General features: G+C 41.4%; 1 protein-coding gene and 1 long non-coding RNA gene across 4 annotated transcripts in view; both read left to right on the top strand.

The window, feature by feature from the left end:
• Positions 1–23,701, top strand: part of CP (ceruloplasmin) — a 428,303-nt gene that overhangs the window by 22,846 nt on the left and 381,756 nt on the right. The gene's annotated exons all lie outside the window — the stretch shown is intronic.
• On the top strand, positions 1,297–4,694 carry LOC144792813 (uncharacterized). Of its 3 annotated transcripts, none has more exons than XR_013602624.1 (4): positions 1,297–1,401; positions 3,593–3,711; positions 3,823–4,259; positions 4,369–4,694. It is a non-coding gene; the product is annotated as an uncharacterized LOC144792813 (long non-coding RNA). The 3 variants fall into 3 exon arrangements; XR_013602625.1 differs by having other exon boundaries at positions 3,593–4,073; positions 4,152–4,259; XR_013602623.1 differs by having other exon boundaries at positions 3,593–4,259.

Genomic DNA, 23,701 nt, shown 5'->3' with positions numbered 1-23,701 from the left:
TACACAGGATTAGATTCCATGGAATTGATGTGGCAATGGCAGGAAACAGGGGAGGTAACCGTGAGCGTAAATTACGTCAGCTGGAAAGCAAGTGGATTATTTCTTTGAGAGCAGTAGAGAAAGGGGCTAACATTGACAAAGAGATGCATGAATTTTTGTAATTAATTATGAATTTGCTGTAAATCTGTAAGGATGATCAAGTAGTATCTGGGAGAAATTAAAGAATCTGTGTTTTTGGGCTAACATCTGATTGATGGACATGTTGATATGTAATGTGACCTGTAAGAACATGTATAATAAGCGTGTGGTAACTATTTCTATATTTTTGAACAAATGATTTTAGATTACGAAATGAATTTATATAATGAAGGCACAAGTAGAAATATGCAAGAAATTGAATAGCGATATATAAATGGAAATATTAAAATAGTAATATTTGTTGTCTTAAGAAAGAGAGCGACAACTAAGTGCGATCACCTAACACTATACTCCAAAAAAACATTATAAATCGGTTTACATTGCAGTATTGAGCTGTTATGGGGTATGTATAGATATATTGTAGGTATGATATTTAGTAAATTAATAGACAATTTAGACACTTTAAAATGGCCGCAACGATATCGGGGATTACTAAACTAGACCCACAAACTGGTCAGTCGTCGCCCTTTACATGAACAAAGGGAAGGTGAGACTGAGAGGGCCCGGAAGGGAAACGTGGAAGGAAGCTACGTTTTCCGACAACTTCACATGCGCAATGGCATTGAGTTTGAAATCAAAACGCCGTAGTTTTAATAAAATAGGAACGAAGTTGAGCTAAATGGGCGCAATCTTATAGGCGGGATCCTTTTGCATCGAATTACTTGCAATAATAATGGTTGCGGGCTGAAACACGCTTATAAAGGTGCTTATCGTACCGCTCTGCTTAGATATAACATTAACGTCATATTGATAAAGACTCATTAAATTATGCACTGTTAGTACTATGAGGAGGAAAAGTTAGAGCTGAGATAAATATAGCACAGTTGTACTTAGTTCTAGTCGCACTTGGGGACGTTTTTTTATATGTGATCTTAATTATTTTAATTAAAGACATTAACCACATAAGATTAATCAAATATTTTTAAGTAAGGCGTTGTTATGTGGGAGGACGCACGACCGCGTTAAATAAAGCCATAGTATTTAAAATCATCTCACATATACATTTGTGATTTGAAATGATAGAGAAATAGAGTAATTTGTATGGCCAATGAAATTGATGGCAATACTCTGTTGATACTTTAGATGGAACTTATCAAGGCTCCAAGCATTACGTTTGAACCCCGAATTATCACATGGGGACGGATCTTAAAACAAGGATTTATACTCACAGCATCTTTACGTGTGAAAGCGAAAGGCTCGGAGGTAAGCCTATTAATTAATGGATGCTTATATTATATCAATTGAAGTGACTGTACAGCTTTATACTTGTCTCAATGGTAAAATTACACCCATATACTTCCACAGGAACAATGCCCAAAGGCTTTTTAGTAACAATCAATTCTTAGAACACACGCTGCTCAACTGAATAAGTGTTTGGTAAGTGTAAATATAGAGTTCACATTAGGAACACTTTTTAAAGAATATGCGGTGATTGGCATAATATTGGACACATCATATCAACAGTCCACGTGGTTCTAATAAATACACAGAGGGTGCCTGAGAATATTTAGATTAAGGCATGGACACTATGGTGAAGGTGATCGCACTGAGTGGGTATGCCCTCAGTACATGGACAAATAGTAAAATGAATAGTAAATATGAATGAAAATTGGATTAGTACGAGGTGCACACCGGAACCCTGCATGTGGTAGTGGCACGATATACACGTGTGAATTAGACCTATGGTAATAGGTATTGATGAATAGAAGGTGGTTCACAGTATATAAATCTGATATGGTATTATGTCTTGTATGTAAATTACAGCCTTGAAAAAGCCCGGGGAGGGAAACGCGCGTCGGCTGTGACCTCTATTCGACCGTTCTCATTATTTATATAACGGACTGATTATCTAGTGTTTCAGAGGGATAGACATCATTGATCTTTGACATATCTCCTATTTTTCGGTGTGGCAAAAAAGTGGTATTATGATTATGTTGTGATAACAAGAAATGTGATTAGGACCAACTTCATTAATAGCAACGAAAGCTATACCACATAGCCGAATTGTATTAAAGCAATTGTTTCTGTGTTTATGTAAAAAATGGTGTAAAATAGATAAGAAGCTTGGGATACTGTCATTATCAGCACTGTGTGTGACAAACATAGTCTATACGTCTATTTATATGATTTTGAATGTTCTGCCGGATACTGTTATTATAAGTAATGTATGCAACATAATCATAATACCACTTTTTTGCCACACCGAAAAATAGGATATATGTCAAAGATCAATGATGTCTATCCCTCTGAAACGCGAGATAATCAGTCTGTTATATAAATAATGAGAACGGTCGAATAGAGGTTATAGGATAGAGTAAGTGGAACGGAGCAGCCAACCTTAAGATAATGTGTGGTGGCGCTTTGAAATCTCTTGGCTGGGCAGTCCATTGCTGAACACAACAAACTACCAAAATGGCGCCCAGAATTATATTAATAACTTATATCATCGCTTCGGTGAGGAGCGTATAATAAAAGCAATCAACAACCTAGATGTCAGTCGAAACTTAATTAAACAGTACCCTTACGAATAGAGCGACAATAAATATAAATAGCGTATATAAAAGAGAACGAGGATCATTCCCGTGATCTTGTAGTCCCTTAACTAAAAAACTGCAGAAAAGAACTACGAAAATGGCGCGGAAAACCTTGCACTTTTTATTTAAGTAGCTACGCTTGAAACATTGACAAAATGCAGGAGTACGTAGGAGGAGGCTGTAAATAACAAAAATGATAGAAAAAGCGAACAACTTAAACAATTAGACGGCATGAATAGATTTAAAATAGATATAGGGAGCCCTAGGATCGAACCCGCGGTGATCGGTACTTAAAACTACAAAAATGGCGCCGACATATGGGCGCCGCAATTAATAGTAAAATGCCAATTTAGGGGGTAATAAGTATCCAATTAACGAATGTAAAGGGTATTTAAGGCCCGCGGGTCTGACTTCTCTCATTAGCAGCAGCGGAAGCAGGACGCCGTCACGAGCAGGTTCGCCGAGATCCCATTCTGAAGGTAAGGACCCGAGAGTCCAGCGTTAGCCGATAGAGGTGGATAGAATCTTCCCAATCTCATAGAAACTACACCTTAAATTAGAAAGCCTTCGATTTGTTTTGAGCATTTGTTATTAGTATGGGTTTAAGTGAGAGGCTGTATTTAAGCGCGCCCAACGCCAACAGTATAGGAATGGGAACCGAGTGGTTCGTTTCAGAACTGCATCGGATTACCCAGATCATATTGGTACTGCATAAATGTACGAAGAACGGTAATGTTCACACATGCCAACAGTAAATCTGGCAAACAATGGATTTAAAAAGTATGAGCACATGTAATAATAAACTTTATTTTGGGAATTGTTCATAAAGCCATACCCAATATGACTCAATTTCCGTATAGGTTGGGAGAAGATAGAATTGAAAAAAATCCCCGAAACCTATAGTGTATCCAACAGCGCTTAATGAAAAGGAGAGAACGCTGTACTTCATGCGACAAAGGGACACTACAGCCCTTAATCGGTATGTATACAATTTCTCTTACCAACTATGAGTCAAGGGTTAGGTAAATAATAGTGTAGTACCCTTATATAAGTACGCACCAAATTAGAAAATTTTATCATTCTGGCATAGGTATAAGGATACCACTTGAGAAGGTGCAGGGAAGAACAGCTTGAATGTCAAGATTAGGCGTATAACCATCTGGTATGTATGTGCATGCAAGTCTATATAATAACCACTAATCATAAAATTACTATCTAAAGTATACAGTAACACTCGTGTACCCTATAGGTACGGCAAGATAACCTAATGTAGAAGGTGTACATTGAAAAAAGTACCTGCTTCACAGACACCATTGAATAAGTGTCAATCAGACTTTTATAGTAAGTGACTCCTGAAAAATGCAAAAACAGGCCAAAAGTCTGCATAGTACGGTACATAATTCCATGCTTCTTTTTTAGAAGACTATGACCCCACAGACTATGATGTGAGTGGCTCAAATCGCAACGCTAAAAGGAGATACAGTCGTCCCAAAAATCAATAGAAGGACTTCAATCCCTATACTTCAAGTAAGGGCAGTTATCATATAAAAAGAGCGAACACCACTAGATTAGTCCACAACTAGAACAAACTCTCTATGGGAATAATGTATTAATTATATGCATTCTTTTTTTTTAGAAAGAAGTAAATAATCTTTGGTTTTAAACTTCGTCCGTCCTGAGGAAGGTGCCATAATTGTAACCAACGCACCGAAACGCGTCGACAGTGGGACTTTTTAAATGTATATAAATTGTATGTATTGTGTATTTAATTTGTGAGTATAAAAGTATATGATTTTTCATTTGGGAGTGACTCTGAGATAGACACCGTAAACCGGAATTGTTAGATAGTATATATAAGATTGTACCAGAGCACCCAATCACAATATTAACTGAATGCAATTTTAATAATGGTTTTATTAAGTATAAATGTTTCCATATGATAAATACATTTTTGAGAGTAACAAAAAAGGAGATTCTAGTGTGGAGTATTAATATTTACCCAATGTTTCTGATGTCACAGCTACAAAGTAAAAGGTAGTGATCTAAAAGTGTAGGCCTCATGGTCACCAACCAAAAGAGTAATACACAGAAATGAATTCTTTTTGATAAGTAGTTGGTTTGTGAACAGGTAACATATTGTAATGCACAGAGATGGTGAAGTTATCTGTAAAATAAGTGTGAGAGTTGGTTGTGATGGCTAGGTAAATGATGCATCGAATGCTGAAGATGGTGTGGGCTGCCATGTGGAGCCAAAGGAGCTCCGTTGTGGTGGGAGTGACATGATCATATTTCCTCAGGCCCTGGGTGAGACATGCTGCGGCATGAAAAATGCCCTTAAGGGGTGCCAGTATGGCGGCTGGGAGGTCATAGAGCTTGGTGTTACCACCATCCAGATCCGAAAGTAAGAGGGCTTGAACAGCAGTTCTGAAGTCACTTTCTGGAAGAAACATTTTCACTTTCTTTAAAAAAAGAGAACTGGTACCAGTCCGTCTCTTAATTTTTTGGGGGCAATGTGTTTATTGATGGTGAGGTTGGTGTCCAGGGAGCATCCTAGTGGCTTGCCACTAAGTGAAAGTTGGGACTCGTACCAGTTAAGGTTCATGTCATTAAGCCAGGTTGGTACTGTTTCTTGATTGTTGTTCTTGGCAAATAACAGGATTTCTGTCTTGATTGGGGTGAGCTTCTTGTTGGTGCTGGACATACATTTCTAGATGATGTGCAGGCAGTTTTGAGGCACTAGATGTCTGAAGCAGAGGAGACTTTACAGTAGAGTTCAATGGCATTTGGTGAATCTTGATACTGTTTTCTGTGAGTAGAGCACCAAGTGGCTACGTGTAGACATTGAAGATGACAGGACACAGGATGGATCCTAGAGGACTCCATAGGTTATAGGGATCTTTGGTGACTTGTATGTACCGTTGAACAAACTGGCCCTAGCTGCAAAGGTCGTAGGACCAGTGAATGACATTGGCTGCAAATCACATTCGAGACTCCAGAGTGCATTTGAGGGTTGGATGGTCGTCTGTGTCAAGTTAGCTGAGAGGTCAAGCAATATCAGAAGGAAGGTATCACCTATGGTCAGGAGGATACTGTTTACAATGTGTAAGGTAGGAGTTTCTACACTACAACATGATGCCAGACTGGTAGTTGTGCAGGAGGTTGTTAGCATTAATGTGATCTCAGAACTGAACATAAGCTGCTTTTTCAATGATCTTGCCAATGAACGGTTTTTGAGTGCTTGGCCTATAGTTGGAGAGGTCATTATTTTCTAGTGTAGGTTTTGTTACCACTGGGAGGGTCTATCCTACCTTTAGAGCTTCTAATAGGATTCCTTGACTGAAGGGGGCATTGACAAAGATGAGTACGGGTGATGTGGCAACCCTGTAGAGAGCTTTGATGAAGGACAAGGCTAAGACATCATCTTCATAAGAAATTGCTTCGTGGGAGTTGAGTATATCAGCAATATCTGCAAGAAATAGGTCTTGGAAGGATGACCAGTGAAGGAGTCTATGGAATCGGGTGTGAGTAAGACTTGAAACAGGCTTGGTGTTGTCAATGTGCCGTCAGATCCTCTGTATTTTTTTCTCTGAAGAAGAGGTTCAGGGCACTTGCGTTTCTGTAGAATGAGAAATAGGTGGGACCAGCATAAGATTGATGCAGTGTTTGATTGTCTATAAAAAAGTGTTCTGCTGCTGTTGGTGGCTTCATTGATGTTTTCGTTGTAGTACTTTGCTTTAGTTGATGTGATGAGCTGCCTGTTTGTTGCATTAAGGGACTACAGTATCCTGAGTTTGTAGGGATTTATGCTTTTCTACAAATTGTTTACTGCATGTGGATGGGTGGTTTATTGTCAGCAAGGTCTTTAGAGTACCCAGGTGCTGAAGGCTTTCACTTACACCTGTATTTTTCATTTGGGAGATGAATGTTCATATTTTTCCCTAAAATTGCTGAAGTTATTTAGAAGTATGTTAGTGTCCGATGTGGAAGTGACAGTGGGAGAAATGAGATTAAGCATTAGGGGCCAGATGTATGACCCTTCCAATTTGAGACTCGCAAATTATGTCATTTTGTGACTTGCAATTTGCAACTCGCAAATTTGAATTTATAATAGTGTCTCAGACACTGTTTGTGATTCCTAATAGGGTTTCGAATTGCCTGCCTTATTCATATATATAAGACAGGTGAAATGTGTGACCCTATTGGGAATGGCTAGCACTCTCAGGGATGGTGGCCTGCTGGGGTCAGCAGTCCACCATGTCTGTGACTGCTTTTTCTATAAAGCAGTTTTTTTAAATGCAGCTGTTTTCCTTAAAGGACTGTTTAATTTTTTAGCCCCTTCGCTGCTTCTGACGGCCAATGGCCGGCGAGCGCACTACCTCTGTAGTGCTGTGAACGTCCGTTGGCCGCCGCAGCTCCGCCCACTCTGCTAAACCGCCACACCACAGCAGAATTGCCGCCGCGGTAAAGCGGTTAAGAGTAGGCAGTGGTCCGTGGCCTCACTGCCTGTTCTTAAAAAATATTTTCAATGCCAGTCACAAAGGGAAAGGGGTCCCCTGAGGACCCCTTCCTGTTTGTGAGTGGCTTACCACCCATTTGAAATGGGTGGTAAAATGCAAGTGTTTTGTGGCCGCAAAACAATCTTACATTGAAGTGTGAGTCGCTATTAGGAAGTGACATCCTTGGCACTCCCCTTCCTATTAGCGAGTTACTATTAGATGGGGCAGACTGTAGTAAGTTGCTCATTAAATCGCTCCTGAGAGGCACTCAGAATACTACACAGACCTATTTTGCGGTCGCTAACAGGCCGATTTCCCATTTACGACCGACAAAGCAGTCGTACATCTGGCCTTAGGATGTTTATTGAGAAGTCTTTCAAGGACCTGAAGGTTTGGTCTTCTCTTTTCGGTTGACCCTGGTTTATTGGTAGGGCCTTGAACAGGGAGTATGTATAGTGAAGTGGTTGGTCTAGTCCAGGAGGATGGGTGGTTTGCATTTAACTGTTGGTGATATTGAGATGATAAACTGAAGAATATAGCCCCTGGAGTATGTTAGGTTTGACATGATGTACAACGATAAGTGTGTCAATGAGGTCAATAAGGGTTGAGGCTTGTGTCTCTAGTTTCTATTTTAGCTTAGGGTGTCTGGGAGGTATAAGTCACCCATGAGGAGGACTTGGGCATGCCGGAGGGATGAGGTGCTTTGAGACCTTAAAATTCATCCATGAAGTCCTTGTTCTACCTGGGAGACCTGCACATGAAATGAAAGATCACAGGCACAAATATGGTGACAATCACATAGAGATGCTGCAACATGCACCTCCAGAAAACAAATTGCATCAGATTTCACGCAAAACATACAGACCATGTCAGCCTTGCAGACATTGTAGTTTGAACGTACCAGGAAGTAAAGAAACATAGACAGTCCTGTACAGTTATTTGTTTATTATCTAGGATTACACCAGTATTGTTACTTTTGACTTATTGTTGGGTTTAAAATATCCAGTTCTAGCTATGTTTGTTTATAGAATGGGGTGCTGTGAAAATATGCCTCACTAATGTGGCTAGTTATCTGGCTCGTGTTCTACATAATTCCTAGACACATGGTGAAAAGCATTTTACTCAGTTTTCGCTATGACGACTTAAGAAATACCTTATGACTGAAGTTAAAGAGGAGTCCACGAACGTGCCTGCCTCATTTTCAAGATGGAGAACCTGATGTGAGGTTTGTTAACACACACAGCCCATGTAGTATTTATTTTAAAGTTAAATATGTAACATAATAAACTATGTCTGTTCGCGTGCTGCGATGAAACGTGGCAGAAACCATTATCAGAATAGATTGTTGTTTCCCTTGCAGTTCACCCATCAAAGGAATGTTAAACTTGCTTACTCTTGTGCACTGTGAACTGGATTCAAGTCCAGACAGGCCCTTTATTCCACTGGGCATTTCCCCATCAGATGGAGACAATGGAGGCCGGTTTTGCAAGCCGAGGGCCTCTCCTGGTGCCTCTGCCATTTTCTCCAGTGCTTAGAGGTTAATTGCAGCAGGTACAGGGAGGCTTTAAGAGAGAAGGAAGAGAGCGAGAAAGAGAGAGGAGAGAAGGGGAGACAGAGAATTGATGGAAAGAGGGAGAGATTGCATGAGGAGACTTTGAGAGAGGGGCTGGTTTGAGCTTTTTTGCTTTGGTTCCACAGTCCAGTCATGCCTGTATTCTTTATGTAATACTTCATATGGGCTATCCTGAGAGGTCTGGCCAGATCATGGCTGACTGGTTTGCTTTCCTTATGTGAATGCAGAAGACCTACTTTTACTCCAACACAGTCACACAGTCACACAGTGTTTCCATCAGTTGCAAGCAAACAATAATGCTAATAAAATAGAGTAGCTTCAGATGTTGCTCTAATCCTTCTCATTTTATGACTGTATTTGCTCAAAAATGTAATTTGCAGTGAGAATTTGTAACTGCAGCAGATGCAGAACATGCCTACATACCAGGAGAGTGTGGTATTGACCATTCATCTTGAATGATCCAGAATAAACAGTGCTTTCTTTGTTTCCAAAAGCTTTATTGTGTTTTATAACATAAGCAGTAAGGACAAAGTGAACTGAATACATAAATGGGATAAAAGACACCATTCCGTTTGTACTTGGCATGGAAATACATACAATTGTATAATTAAACATTGTGATGAGCTTATCATATTGAGTTTAACAAGGGCTTTTCATGCTCACTGCTTCATAGAGCTTGGTGTATTGTTGAAGAGGTTGTAAACTAATTTTAACTAATGCCCAGCACAGTAAATGTTAATATAGTTGGGTTATAAAAAATAAAACTAAGTACTGCAACATACTATACTGCAACATAAACCTTAACATAGCATGATGAAAAGAATAGGTAAAGTGGTAGAAGTGACTGCTAAGGATGCCAATATTTAGTGACCACTTGATAAGTGTATCTTGAAGGATCTTGGCAGTGGTAATTAGTAAACTGATGTTAGTTTGGGGTGGAATTTGTCTACAGGGGTTTTGTGTTACCCATAACGTTTTCTAATGTAGACCAAATTGCTGTTCTCACTTTCCATGGAGTAGTCTGTAGCTGAATGCTGTTGGCCCTCCTAATGAAAGAGATCCAGTTTTCCCAGATTTTAGAGGAAATCGCAGCTGTGTTTATCCAGTTGTTAAGGATGAGTATCCCCGCTAGTGTAATCAGGAGGTCCAGTAAGTGTGCATCTTATTCTCTGTTTAAGTTTGGATCTAGTGGACCTGTGAGTAGAAAGGTGAAGTATCTGCGAGGATGAAAGCGAAACAGTTAAAAAATAATGTCCCAGTATTTCTTTAGGGATGGGCAGAAAAAGAATATGTCCACGAGATTACTAGCCCATTGATTGCAATTCCTGCATGTGGGTGTATTTTCGAGTTTTCGTTTTTCATAGGCAATCAGGGGTCCAGTAAGTTCTACGTATCAACATATATTTAGTTTGAACCAGGACTGGGGTAATCCTGTGCACAAAAGGGGACTTTAATATGTTGGCATAGTGTTTATTATTTTCAATTGTTGGTCCATCTTCCCTCCATTTGGCCTGTATAGTGTCCATTGGTTTAAGAGATGTTGGAGATAAATATTTATAGATGTTTGAGTCTTCGTTCCCCATTTGGACCAGTTTATTAACGTAGTGAGGTAGCAAAGCTATTAGATCAGGGTATCATAGTTTCCACATACAAGATTTAAGCCTTAGAAATTTGTAGAAATTCAATCTGGTTAGGGAACATGTGTGTTGGACGTTCACAAATGTTAGCAGAGGTTTGTTTTATCCTAGTGGATTGATGGTGAAGATGCCTTGTGATGTCCACTCCTCCGATACAATCGGGGTACCTTCTAGTTTTATCCTCTGATTGTTCCAGAAGGATGCTAGGTTGGAAGAACGTAACCTATATCTGGCCAAGAGTCAATTTTTAGAATAGCTTCTTTAGTGTTGTTTAGAATATATTTTGAATGCAGGAGGGTTACTTTCTACATTGAGGTGAATTATGTGAGGTTTCCACCGTGTATGATGGTTGTTTCAAGATCTAGCCATACTGGTGTGTATCCCGCTGTTTTGGTTAACCAGTAGGTACCTTTCCTTGAATAGGAAAGCAGTTTGATAAGTTTTGAAGTTGAGCAGATTGACTCCCACCATGTCTTTGGGGAGTCTTATCTTTTTCAATGATATTCTAGACCTCTTCCCTAGCCATAGGAACTTGTTAATGAGGTTGTCAATTTTTTTAAAGAATTCTTCTGAAAGGGACCGTGACAGCATGCTAATTTATATAATTTATGATCTCTGTGAATATCATTTCCACTGTTTATATCCTTCTCTACCATGTTATGAACTTTGGGGGCCATCTCTCTAATAGATCCATTACTTTCTTGAGGGTCTGTGATTCATTATGTTTGAGTACTTGAGCATGCTGTTAGAGAATTCCAGGCCAAGATATTTAATATGGTTTGGTTGCCAAGCCAGACTGGAGTCTCCCAGTAGGTTTTTGGAGCCTATATTATTTAACAATATCACTTCCGATGTATCTTTATTGAAGGTTAGCCAGAGGCTTTGGTGAATTCGGATATGGAGTTTATTATTTGAGGGATACTATGGTTTGCTTTATCTGTTACTATCAAACTATTGTTCATATAAGCAGCTAGTTTAACAGGTATGTTGCCAAATCTAACTCCTGTTAATTCATTTTTGTACCTGATATGTGCCAATTGGACATGCTGCAAGGCTCTTGTCACTTACTAAATGTTTTGCCTTCTTGGCTCAAATGCCCGGGTAAACCAAAATATAAACACCTAAACAAAGGTGCAAGAAGAGACTATATATACATTTTGGCACATGCCTAATAAAAATGTGAACAAGTCTCTTCCAGCTTCCATCACTGTGTTATTGCATTTCTTGCACTTTGTATATGTATTATCAGTTTTGCAATGATAACTGTGATACTCAGAATGTCTGCACAAATACATAGGATAATCCAGAAATTTCAATGATCTTGAACGGTTTTAAATATACTTATATCAAACGAGAGAAGTACAGCACCTGATTCTATTTGACATGTTGGTATGAAGCAAAGATATAAAAGTCACATAGTTGTCTGAAGTGAAATCTCGATTGCACCAGAGAGGCTATAAATTCATGTAGAAGGGCACATGCATTACCAACAACTTTTCTCCCCAACCACTGGCAAACTCTGATCCAATCCTGTCTTGATGCAACAAACTTGCTCCACTGTAAGCCTATAATTGCTGAAAGTGCTAAATCAATTAATGAAGTCATTTACTCCAGCAGATGATCTAAAAAGAGTGTCTCAATCGCTAGTCCTTTTAAGACTTAATTACAGCAAGTCGTTACTGACTGGATTCCCCAGAGTATACATTGTCCCTTTAAAGCCAGCCCTCGATGCCGTAGCCCTGGTCGTATCTAGCTCCATAAGATCAGAACCTGAATCCCAATCACTCTAAATTGGCTTCCAAAAGAGGTGAGAAGTGTATGTAAGATGGTTTGTATAGTCCATGAGGCTATACGTGATGGGTCAGCAGTCCACCTAACATATAAGCTGGTCATCTCCAGCGGAGGCCGGCATAGGTAATCGCAGTGGGCTGTTAGGCGGGGCGGGGGGAGTCGACAGATGACAGAATAGGTATAATTAAATTAATAAATAATATCTATTCCGTCATCTGTCGCGTCCTCCCCTGTCCCCCTCCGCCCCACCGCGCTTACCTGTGCTGGCAGCGCCATGTCATCTCAGGAGGCATCTGCTCACTCCAAAGATCAGATGCTCTCCATCTGGAATCACCATCCTTCAAAAAACCTTTTCAGGGTGCAAACAGGGAACCTGGAATTTCACCCGCCCTGTGCCCCTATGCCAGATCCCTCATGCACTGCTACCTTTAAGAGTGGCCCAGATAGAGCAGAAAATCATGAAATCAGACTTATTTGCTATACTACGGTGTTATACTGTTTGCCACCATCTTATGTAAAACCTTCACTTGCTGAGCTTCCTCCTACAGAAAAATTCCAGACGTTAGCAATGGCTGACAATTTCCAAATATGAACCGTTAGCACCTTAGATTGTTAATGTTCCAACTCAATCTTCATGAAGTTCTGTAATATGTAAGTTTAATTTAGTTAAAATATGTACCTGAAAGCACTCTAGTGCCTGTCTAAGTCGCCATGCCAACCCGCTGAGAGTAACTGAGTTTATTTTCTTGTGAAGTTAATTTACTCAATGAAAAATAATTGAACGAAAACGAAAAAATCAGGTATGTGCCTTATAAATACCCCATTTTTTATTTTCCAGCCGTTAACACTGCTTTAATCAGTGCTACAGTATTTTATTTAGTTTGAAGGACTTTTCCTTGAAATTTACTTTATTCGAAACAAGTTTCATAAAAGTACAATATACAGTATCCAAAATTAGCTATACATAAAATAATTTAGACAATGGGCAAAAGTTTTGACCTGATGAACCAAGCATTCGCCACATATTTAGCCACCCCACAGACCATGTACATTGAAATCACATTAGTTTGAATGATACGCATGGCTAATCTGTGTTCCCTCACCCCTAGATTCCTACAAACAGGTTTCAACCACCTATCTCTTGGTTTTTTGTAAGCTACACATGCAAATAGGAAGTGGCCCAAGGATTCTTTCGGGCAGGAACCACCTGGACATTTAATCTCTGTTCCACTATATCCCTTCCAACCTTCTTTGAATGTGTTGAGGGGTAAAATACCATATCTGAATTTCAGAAACAGTGTTCTATCGCGAGGGACTTGGATAAAATCCAGAAAGGGCTCTAACTTTCTAAGAGGCTTATGGTCAAGGAAGGTACTAGTTAAATGGCCCCAATTTGGATTCCTAAGTTCTTTTGCAACAACCCAATCCCAATATAGTTTTTTAACAATTGTTTTTGGGGGTGGCATTTGTGAAATCCAACTCTCCTCCAGACCTATAGATTTCACAAGCCTTTTTAAATTGTTCAGCCATTTAATTTTATTGGCTACATTCAAAGTAATCAACTCATCCAAAACCTTAGCATAGTTAATGAGTTCTGGGGTCCTTCTTAGACGAACCCAAAATAACAGGGGGCGAATTTGCACCAGATCAGCTATCGATTTTTTACCCAGGTCTAAAAATAAAGGTTTCAAGGGGGACGATAGAGGTAGCGAAACCATGTCTCTAATAAACTTATTTTCCGCCACTATTAAAGCTTTTGTATTTTCCGCCCCCCAAAGTTCTGAACCATAGACTGCCGCAGCCAATGCTTTCCCTTCATAAACTGCCAGGGTAGGGGCTATAGGTCTGCTAATAGATCGTCGCTGATTCTTAAGAATTACTCCTGCAACCCTTTTGAGGTTTAAAACCATTTTAGCGATATGGGCAGACCAACTCATATTATTACAAAGTCTTACTCCGAGGTAATCAAATTCTTGTACCACCTCCAACGCGGTGCCATTCAACAAGAGGTTAACCTTCCTGTGTTTCTTTTTAGAGGTTAGCACCATCAACTTTGTTTTCGAAGTATTTATTGTCAACCCTCTGTCTTTACAAAAACTGCAAAAACGATCGAGCAGTTTTTGCAACCCCATAGGGGATTTGGACATGAGAAGGGTATCGTCGGCAAAGAGGAGAGTGGGTGTTTTCTCTCCTGCAAGGACGGGGGCATCAGCCGGGTCCTCCCTCAAATGGTCTACCACCCCATTAATAAAGAGGGAGAACAATGTTGGGGCCATCACACACCCTTGTCTCACTCCCCTATTTACCGGAATCTTCTCAGTCAGTTGGCCCTGGGATCCCCAGCGGATCCTAGCATAATTCCCTTCATGGAGTTTAATGATAAATTGTAGCAGGTAACTAGGAAAACCCATATCGGATAAGACCGACCAGAGCTTAGTCCGTGGGATGACGTCAAACGCTGTCTTCAAGTCTATAAAAGCCAAGTATAGACTGCCCTTAGTAATTAACACTGTCTTCCAACAGACTGCGCAAAACCTGAAGACCTGATCAATTGCATCTATATAGCTTCTGAACCCGGCTTGAAAATGGGACAAAATGCCTTTATCCACAAGCCAAGATTCTGTGCGATTTATGATCACCCTTCCCACCACCTTCTGGATAATGTCTATCAGACTTATCGGTCTGTAATTAGAGGGGTCATCCCTTTCGCCCTTTTTGTAAATAGTTATCACCTCAGCACCTTTCCAGGAATCAGGAACGGGGTGACCAGCCTGGATCAAATTCATCAGACACGATATATACTTAGCCCACACATTTGGTTCATATTTTAACATGTCCCCAGGGAGACCATCTTGACCTGGGGCCTTCCCAGGCAATAGTTTAGCGATGGCATCTAATACTTCTCTCTGGGAAAATGGGTCTATATTGTGAATTAGATTTCCACAAGGCATATTTTCGGGGGTAGTAGCTGCCAAATTATCCTCACAATACAATTTAAAAAAATGGGAATACCATTCCTGTTCCGTAATATGGTTTAAAATAAGTCCTGCTCCCTTGCTATCTAGAACATTAATTAATTTCCAGAAAATAACAGCATTTTTCCCACATGCTGCTTCCTTCAGCTGTTGCCAATGCTCTTCCTCCCAGTCTCTTTTCGCGGATTTTATACTTCTTGAGTAATCTTTCCTAGCCGCCCGGACGGCCACAGAATCCTTGCTTCGTATTGCTTTAGTAATTGCTTTCCTTTTGGTTCTACAGTTACTCGTATACCATGGATTACTTGTAGTTTTAGTACCATTAAAACATGATTTTGCCGTTGGCTTCTTACAAAAGTGGGCTCCCAATTTACTTATTAAATTACTATAGGATAACGACAAGCTGGGACCAACTAAATTAACTGAGGAGAAGTCTAAAGCTGTCAATCTTCCGGTTTCTTTGGATACTAAATCCTTAATATTTTGGAGCTTCCCCTCATCACATTTGACGACATTCCATTTTAGCTTCCGATTATTATTTACAGGGAAGACCTCTTTGGTTATCATCTCAGTTACCCGGCAGAGATCACGGCCACTTACCCACCTAAGATCTATACATAAGGGGTTGTGGTCGCTATAGGAGGACTCCCTAACCACCATGTCAATTAGATCGGGCCAGGAATGTTCATCTAAAAGGATATAATCGATACGAGAGGGGCACCCCAGCCTATTAAAGGTCATCGCTCCTGCGCGATCTGACTTTGTACGGCCATTTAAAGCCCAAAGATTATGATCTAACACCAGGGCATTCAACTGAATGACTCTCGATGACCATTTCTTAATTGGACTAAGATTTAGCAGGGGTATGCTTTGTCTACCTTCCACTACGTTGGATCCCAATACTTCTTCCACATCTAGAGGTTCGAATGTGCAGTTAAAATCCCCCCCGACCAGTATTTTAGATCTGGTCGGGAGGTTTGACAACTCAACATCCAATAATTCCAATATTGGGGAAGCAAGCCCTCCCTGGAGACCTCTAGCATAAATACAGAACATTTCATAAGTATAGCCCCCTACACTGTTCTTTAGAGTAATGTGCAGGATGTCATTAGAAACATACTTGTTAGAAGTAACACAACAATTCAGAGATGTTTTTACCCAAATATGTAACCCACCAGAAGGGCGGCCTCTTCCTAGTGAGACAGCTGGAACATAAAAGGTAGAATAACCATTCATGTATTCGGGGGATAGGCACCACGTTTCTTGAAGCATACAAATGTCAAAATTGTTAATGAAAATGTTCCAATCAGGATTTGCTAGGTTTTTCTTTAAACCTGCAATGTTCCATGATAAAATATTAATAAAGGGACCCGGGGGCTTGGGTTCCATTTGACCTGTAGAAACTATATCCTGCATACAATTACCAACTACAACCGAAGGTTCAACAATATCTGTACCAACACTGATGAAGCCTGTAATAGCCACTCTGTCTACTGGTGATTTAACTTGATCTCCGGGTAAGGCCTGCACCACCCGACAACCCTATCGCTCAATGGGCTGGTTGGTAAGTCAATCGACTTCCTCCAAACCATTGAAACGATTATAACATTGGATAGGGTGATCCAACTGTGGGCCCAACCATCCCTCCTTAAGCCTATTTCCTCCATAATAAGTTCTACCTCTTCCTCTTCGCACTTCTTGCCAATCTCCATTTCCAGCCACTCCCCAGTTGTTGGAGCGTTGGTTCCCTTGAGTTTCAAATCTCCTCCAACCATTTTCATGCGGGGTAGCCCTTAGCCAACTCCATCTATTATCATGGTTCCCCGCGGGCGTATAAAAGTATGACAAGGGTTTAACAAGAAGCTCGGAGTCATTGTTACGGCTATGCCCAGAGCAAATAAACTCTACAATACAAGGGTCTTCAAATGTGATCACCACACAATCTCCTTTGAGATGTTTCTTTTTCTCGCCCACCCATGGTGCTCTCTCTACCATAAGAATATTTTTGTTAATATTGGGAGGGGGTGGGAGATTCCTATCCAACCAGTGACAAACTTTGTTTTTAAGGCCCCAAAATGTTTCGGGGATGTCTGTGGTAAGCTCAGGGACGCCCGTTAACACTATCACAAATGGGCAGGCGTCAGACGGTAAACTAATATTCCGCCGTACCCTTGGTGTCTTCGCAGAGGGTGGGTGCGGGATAATGCTTGGAGCGGTAGAACTAGCTATTCCCAGAGGTTTATTAACATCTACAGCAACTTGTTTAGTGACCACTTTACCAACCTGCTGTACAATGTTAACGGTTGGACAGGTCTTGGTTTGCTGGGTAGGTGCTATTGAGGGATTCTTAACCAATGGTGGTGAGCTTCCCGATGTGCCGGGGGTATTCTTCTCGGTTTCTTGGGTCACTTTTGCCCCCTTACAATTCAGCTCTTTTGATATAATTCCCAATTGATTTTCTATACCCTGGAGTCTAACTTCCAGGGGCAAAAGCAAGGACCTAATAAGGGTCGCTAGGGAATCAAAAAAGGGCGCATCGTCATCCTCTCCACTCTCTACAGACTCGTCAGGACTACCATTATCAAGAATACTAGCCAAGCTAGTGTCGGATACAGTTACATCAGGTAACTCTAGAGGTAGGGGGTGGGATACTCGATGTGGCCTAACAGAAGTTACTGAGGCATCCACACTTATTCCTCCCTCCTGTGAACCATTTCCCACACCGGCTGTGTTCCCCATACAGGGTAAAATATTTTGATTAACTACAGTATCACTGAGCACCTCTGTAACAGTTGATATTGGGGATGGTGTTTTCCCTACAACAGGGAGCCCTTCTAACTCCGGAGGGTCTGTGTGTATAATAGCTGAGGTAACCATGGGAGTAACGAGGGTGACAGACTCAATTGTGGGTACTGGTAATATGGATACCGGAGATATATTTATACTTTGAGGCTGGGCCATAGTCAATACAGGGGTCACATGAGTGGCTAATGAATGAGGCGTATCTGACAAACGCAAATGTTTGTTCGGAGTACAAGCCAAAGCTATATTACCCAGTGACGATCTTTTGGCCTGAAGCAAATCATGGGAAACCCTCCGTTCCATCAAAATTATACCCTCATCAATTAGGGTGTTAGTGCGAAGGATAAAACTATCCAAGGTATTAGTAAGTTTTTTGGTTTTAGTGTTTTTTATCCCCGCCACCGCCTGGCTTCTGGTTTTGCGTGTTGACATTATATCGCACCAGCTGATAACTAACACGGGGTACTCTAATAAAATGGTAAAAAGGACGTAACTTAATTAACAACCCCTATACATTGAGTATTACTACAATACAACTAATATGCTCAGTAGTACTAAAAACTAAACAATGACATCCCTTCCAAAATATAGCACATCCGTGACAACAACAATTTTATAAAACTTGCAAGGGGTTGTGGCCAGTCCACTCCTCTCGGTCCTCGGAGGGCCTCAGAGGGCCCGCCCTTTGCCCGGGCTTAGCCCCGGGCTATGTCCCGCGCGCGTCCCGCGTGCGCGCTCACCTCTACACTTAAATAGGAGGGTTGGGGGCGGGAAGAGACACCAGGTGCGCTGAGTTGTAGAAGCGCTGAGCAACCTGGGTCTCGCAGTCCCGGCCCCGGCAGCGTCCGCTTGTGTCCTGGGTCCTAGTTGATCAGGAAGCAGGGTGCAGGGCAGCAAATAAAAAGCGTTCTTCAATAAAACAAAGTTCCACAGGATAATCCCCAAAGGCTGCGAGCGGCTCCCGCGAAGCGGGGGCCGCGAGCCTTAAGTAAGCGGTAGGTGAGCACTGAAGGGCGGAGGGCTGGGGGCGGGAAGAGACACCAGGTGCGCTGAGTTGTAGAAGCGCTGAGCAACCTGGGTCTCGCAGTCCCGGCCCCGGCAGCGTCCGCTTGTGTCCTGGGTCCTAGTTGATCAGGAAGCAGGGTGCAGGGCAGCAAATAAAAAGCGTTCTTCAATAGAACAAAGTTCCACAGGATAATCCCCAAAGGCTGCGAGCGGCACCCGCGAAGCGGGGGCCGCGAGCCTTAAGTAAGCGGTAGGTGAGCACTGAAGGGCGGAGGGCTGGGGGCGGGAAGAGACACCAGGTGCGCTGAGTTGTAGAAGCGCTGAGCAACCTGGGTCTCGCAGTCCCGGCCCCGGCAGTGTCCGCTTGTGTCCTGGGTCCTAGTTGATCAGGAAGCAGGGTGCAGGGCAGCAAATAAAAAGCGTTCTTCAATAAAACAAAGTTCCACAGGATAATCCCCAAAGGCTGCGAGCGGCGCCCGCGAAGCGGGGGCCGCGAGCCTTAAGTAAGCGGTAGGTGAGCACTGAAGGGCGGAGGGCTGGGGGCGGGAAGAGACACCAGGTGCGCTGAGTTGTAGAAGCGCTGAGCAACCTGGGTCTCGCAGTCCCGGCCCCGGCAGCGTCCGCTTGTGTCCTGGGTCCTAGTTGATCAGGAAGCAGGGTGCAGGGCAGCAAATAAAAAGCGTTCTTCAATAAAACAAAGTTCCACAGGATAATCCCCAAAGGCTGAGAGCGGCACCCGCGAAGCGGGGGCCGCGAGCCTTAAGTAAGCGGTAGGTGAGCACTGAAGGGCGGAGGGCTGGGGGCGGGAAGAGACACCAGGTGCGCTGAGTTGTAGAAGCGCTGAGCAACCTGGGTCTCGCAGTCCCGGCCCCGGCAGCGTCCGCTTGTGTCCTAGTTGATCAGGAAGCAGGGTGCAGGGCAGCAAATAAAAAGCGTTCTTCAATAAAACAAAGTTCCACAGGATAATCCCCAAAGGCTGCAAGGACTTTTCCATTAAATGAAAGGGAGTGGCAGAGGCCATTCATCTAGGACAAAACAGAATAAACGGGTCACTGCTTTCTGAAAATAAATGTAGTGAATGCCAGGGTGACTCTAATATCTTCATAATGGAACAGTCACTCCTAGGCAGGCTGCGTCAACCCTTAGGATGCTAACTTTGGTGCACCAAACACGAACGCAGCATTCAAAATATCATTATAATAGTTGCAGCTGCTGATACAAAAAGGGACAATTTGTGTAGCTTAACATACGGCTTGCAAAAGCTTTCCACTTTCCTTATCTGTAAAAGATAGCAAATATGATGCTAGCAAGTGGAATAATTTCAACTTGGCGACTTTATTAACAATAACAGGTAGCCAATCACAAGGAGGCAACGTCATTCGGCACGCATTGCACTCTGCATCCAAAGGCAATGGGGGGGGGGCCAGGGGGAGCATGGCACCCCTGGGTGTTTTCGTGCAATGGAGCGGGCCGCGTATTGGGATATGTGCAGGTGGCTGAGGGGGCAGGACTTAATGGGAGGTTTTATATAGCGGTGTTTGGACGGAAAGGCACTCGCGACAGCTGTGCTTAGGGTTGTCAGAGAATTTAGGTGACTTGAAATTCTTTGGTCAGATAGATGCTGTGGGTTAAGTTGGGTAATACAGTACTTTTATGGCGTTCATTATGGCAGGGAATGAGGACATTCATAACGCGATAAGGGTTTTATGTGAGGCAGTCAGGGAGGACCTATTGAAGCCAGGCGTGCCAGGGGAGGCCTGGGTTGTTTTGGAACGACCAAAAAGGAAAGCAGTGTGTGGGGTTGTGGTAGCTGTCACGGCGTGTTCGCCTGTGTCGGGCAAAACGAAAAATACGCCAAATAATGAGGAAGTAGTGAATGTTTTACCTGGTAAAGAGATTGTTCCGGTAGTGCTTCCGGGGCGGGTTTTTGAAGATTACAGCCCCAGGGAAGGAACTTCATTAGGGCGAATGCGCAGTACAGACTTGGCTTGCTATCTCCGGCACTCGCAAGGGTTGTTCTGTGGGAGAAGCGGCGATACGGAAAGAAGGATCCATCGGGGTGGAGCCTGTGGCGTTGTGATCCAGCGGAAGAGGGAAACGGGCCAAGAGTGTGGCCGCTAGAATGCCTGACACCCGTGGGTTGGTTGAGGCGGGTCCCTCCCCTGTTGGGCAGAGTCAAGGATTTGTTTTAGCCAGCAGCAGGGATTTTACTGATTCGCCCGGCCAGACATACCATGGCAACATAGAACCAAATGCTAAATGAGTGCTTTTGTCGTCCACGCTTGTAGCTTATTCGAGCGGCGGTGAGGAGGAAGGCCCTGTATTGAGGGAATTACTATCGGCCCCACCCTCAAAAGATATATTGCAGCACCCATGCCTTGGGGAAGGTTTTGTTAATAAAGAATCAGGGAGCAACGCTGTTGTATCGGAGGTCCCAGTGTTGTCGGAGCATGCAAATCTTGTTGAAGCTCCAGTATTGGAAGACATTAATAAATACAAGGCATCAGTCAAACTATTGTTTTTAAAGCAATGCCTATGGCCTGGTAATGAGTACAAATTGGGGCAACAATTTCAGCACATGGATGTAGCTAATCATTTTGAACTGATTAATAAAGCTCATGGTGAGAAGCTTAATTTTCCCATGGGCTTAACAGTTGATAAGCAACCTTTTCCGGGTTTTGATAAGGAATTGGGTCCTTAGTCAGGACAGTGGGTATGGGTCGAACCTGCAGACATGGTTTCAGCAGCAGGTGAGGGTGGCAAGTTGGTAAAGGGGGACCTGGGCACAGTGGATCAATCAGGTCAGTGCGGCTTGAGAAAAAAAGCGACAGCAAGAATGTTGGTGAAATCAGGAGGCACAGGAAGGTTGCCAACAGAGCATGAAGCGGCTCTTACCCGTTGGCCCGAAGACGAAAGAAGATCACAAGTGGATTTTCCTTCATTAACCGAACAGTTTAAACAAATGTCTGGGTCTAAATAGAGGTTGTATGACGGTGGTGTGGGTGATGGAGAGAAGCCAGGTGTGGGTGATGCTTGCCTTAGTGTGTATGAAGAACAGTTGGACTATGAGGATGATAGTGATGAATCAGAGGAGGGCAAATTGAGAGATGGGGACTGTGGCGAATATGAGAAAGATCAAATGCAAAAGAATGGGGTACAGATGGGTTTATCGGGGCAAACAAGTGTTCTTAGTATATTGCACAAGTCAAGAGCAGACCGAGAAATTGAGCAAGACGAGCAAAAAGTCAGACAAAAGAAAGACGACCCCAAGGAATTCCAGAGGAGATCATCATAATTGCCAAAAGGTAAGGCATCATGGTGGGCAGTGTAGGAGAAATCAGACAATGTTAAGGTGGCTAAAACAAGATCTACTGGTGTTGATGAGGGGAAATTGGTCAATGACTGTGGCACTGACACGAGGGGAAATGTACATACGGATGTTATTATTCAAGAAAACGTCAAAGGAAAGGACTGAGAAAAAAGACATAGCATTAACCAAGCAAAGAAGGTTGATGAGGGTACAAAAGATAAGTAAGAGGAGGAGAAGGAAGATAAAAATATACATAAATGGCTGCCTGATATGGGTATTGCAATGCCATTTGGTTCTCACTTATCAGAGAAGACCAAGAATAGGATATGGAGGCATGAGTTTGATGAGGTATTTAAATTATTGCATAGGGATATTTAAGCAAAAGAAGGTTCAAAGGAGGAAGGGTGGGAGTTAGCAAAAAGGCTAGAGTTCCCAAAACTATAGAAAATTGGACATCTGCGTTCCTTATCTATGCAAGCATATATTGTGAGAGGCGGTACGCAGACATAATATCGAACTTTTAATATCGAAGTGACATAATATCGAAGTTTAAATATCGATGATGAAAAATATCGGAATTACAAATATCGATTACAAAAATATCGTAATAAGTATGTGTGCTGAAATATCGATAACAAAAATATCTAAGTAAAAATATTGTTGTAAAGAAATATCGATAAATAGTAAAAATATCGAAATAAAATATATAGTAATAATTATGTAGTAATATGTGTTATTGTTGTGTAATAATTAATAATATTTAGAATTTATTAATAGTAATGTGTACCTATAAAATATAATTTAAAAAAATAAAAAACATATATAAATTTAGGAGCGGGATGTTGGGTTAATAGGGGATAAGGGTGGGGAGTGTATTAAAAATGTATATATTATAAATATAAAATTGCAGAATTTTTATTGTAATTAGAAAATATTACAAAAAAAAAAATTTTTAAAATACATTTTATATAAAAATTACTTAATTGATATATAAATTTAGGAGCGGGATGTTGGGTTTATAGGGGATAAGGGTGGGGAGTGTATTAAAAATGTATATATTATAAATATAAAATTGCTGAATTTTTATTTCAATTAGAAAATATTAAAAAAAATAAAAATTTAAAAATAATTTTTATATAAAAATTAATTAATTGATATATAAATTTAGGAGCGGGATGTTGGGTTTATAGGGGATAAGGGTGGGGAGTGTTTTAAAATTTTTTTTTTTTTTTTATTTAATTGAAAAAATATAATAAAATTAAAAAAACATTTAAAAATTAAAAATTTATAATTTAAATTTTTTTTATTTAAAATATATGTTTTGTAATATATTTTTTTAAAAATGTGATATTTGAAATAGATGTTATTTTATAATAATTA

Source organism: Lissotriton helveticus, chromosome 11, assembly GCF_964261635.1.
Source record: "Lissotriton helveticus chromosome 11, aLisHel1.1, whole genome shotgun sequence".
NCBI classification, from domain to species: domain Eukaryota; kingdom Metazoa; phylum Chordata; class Amphibia; order Caudata; family Salamandridae; genus Lissotriton; species Lissotriton helveticus.
This window is presented reverse-complemented; position numbering and strand designations above follow the sequence as displayed.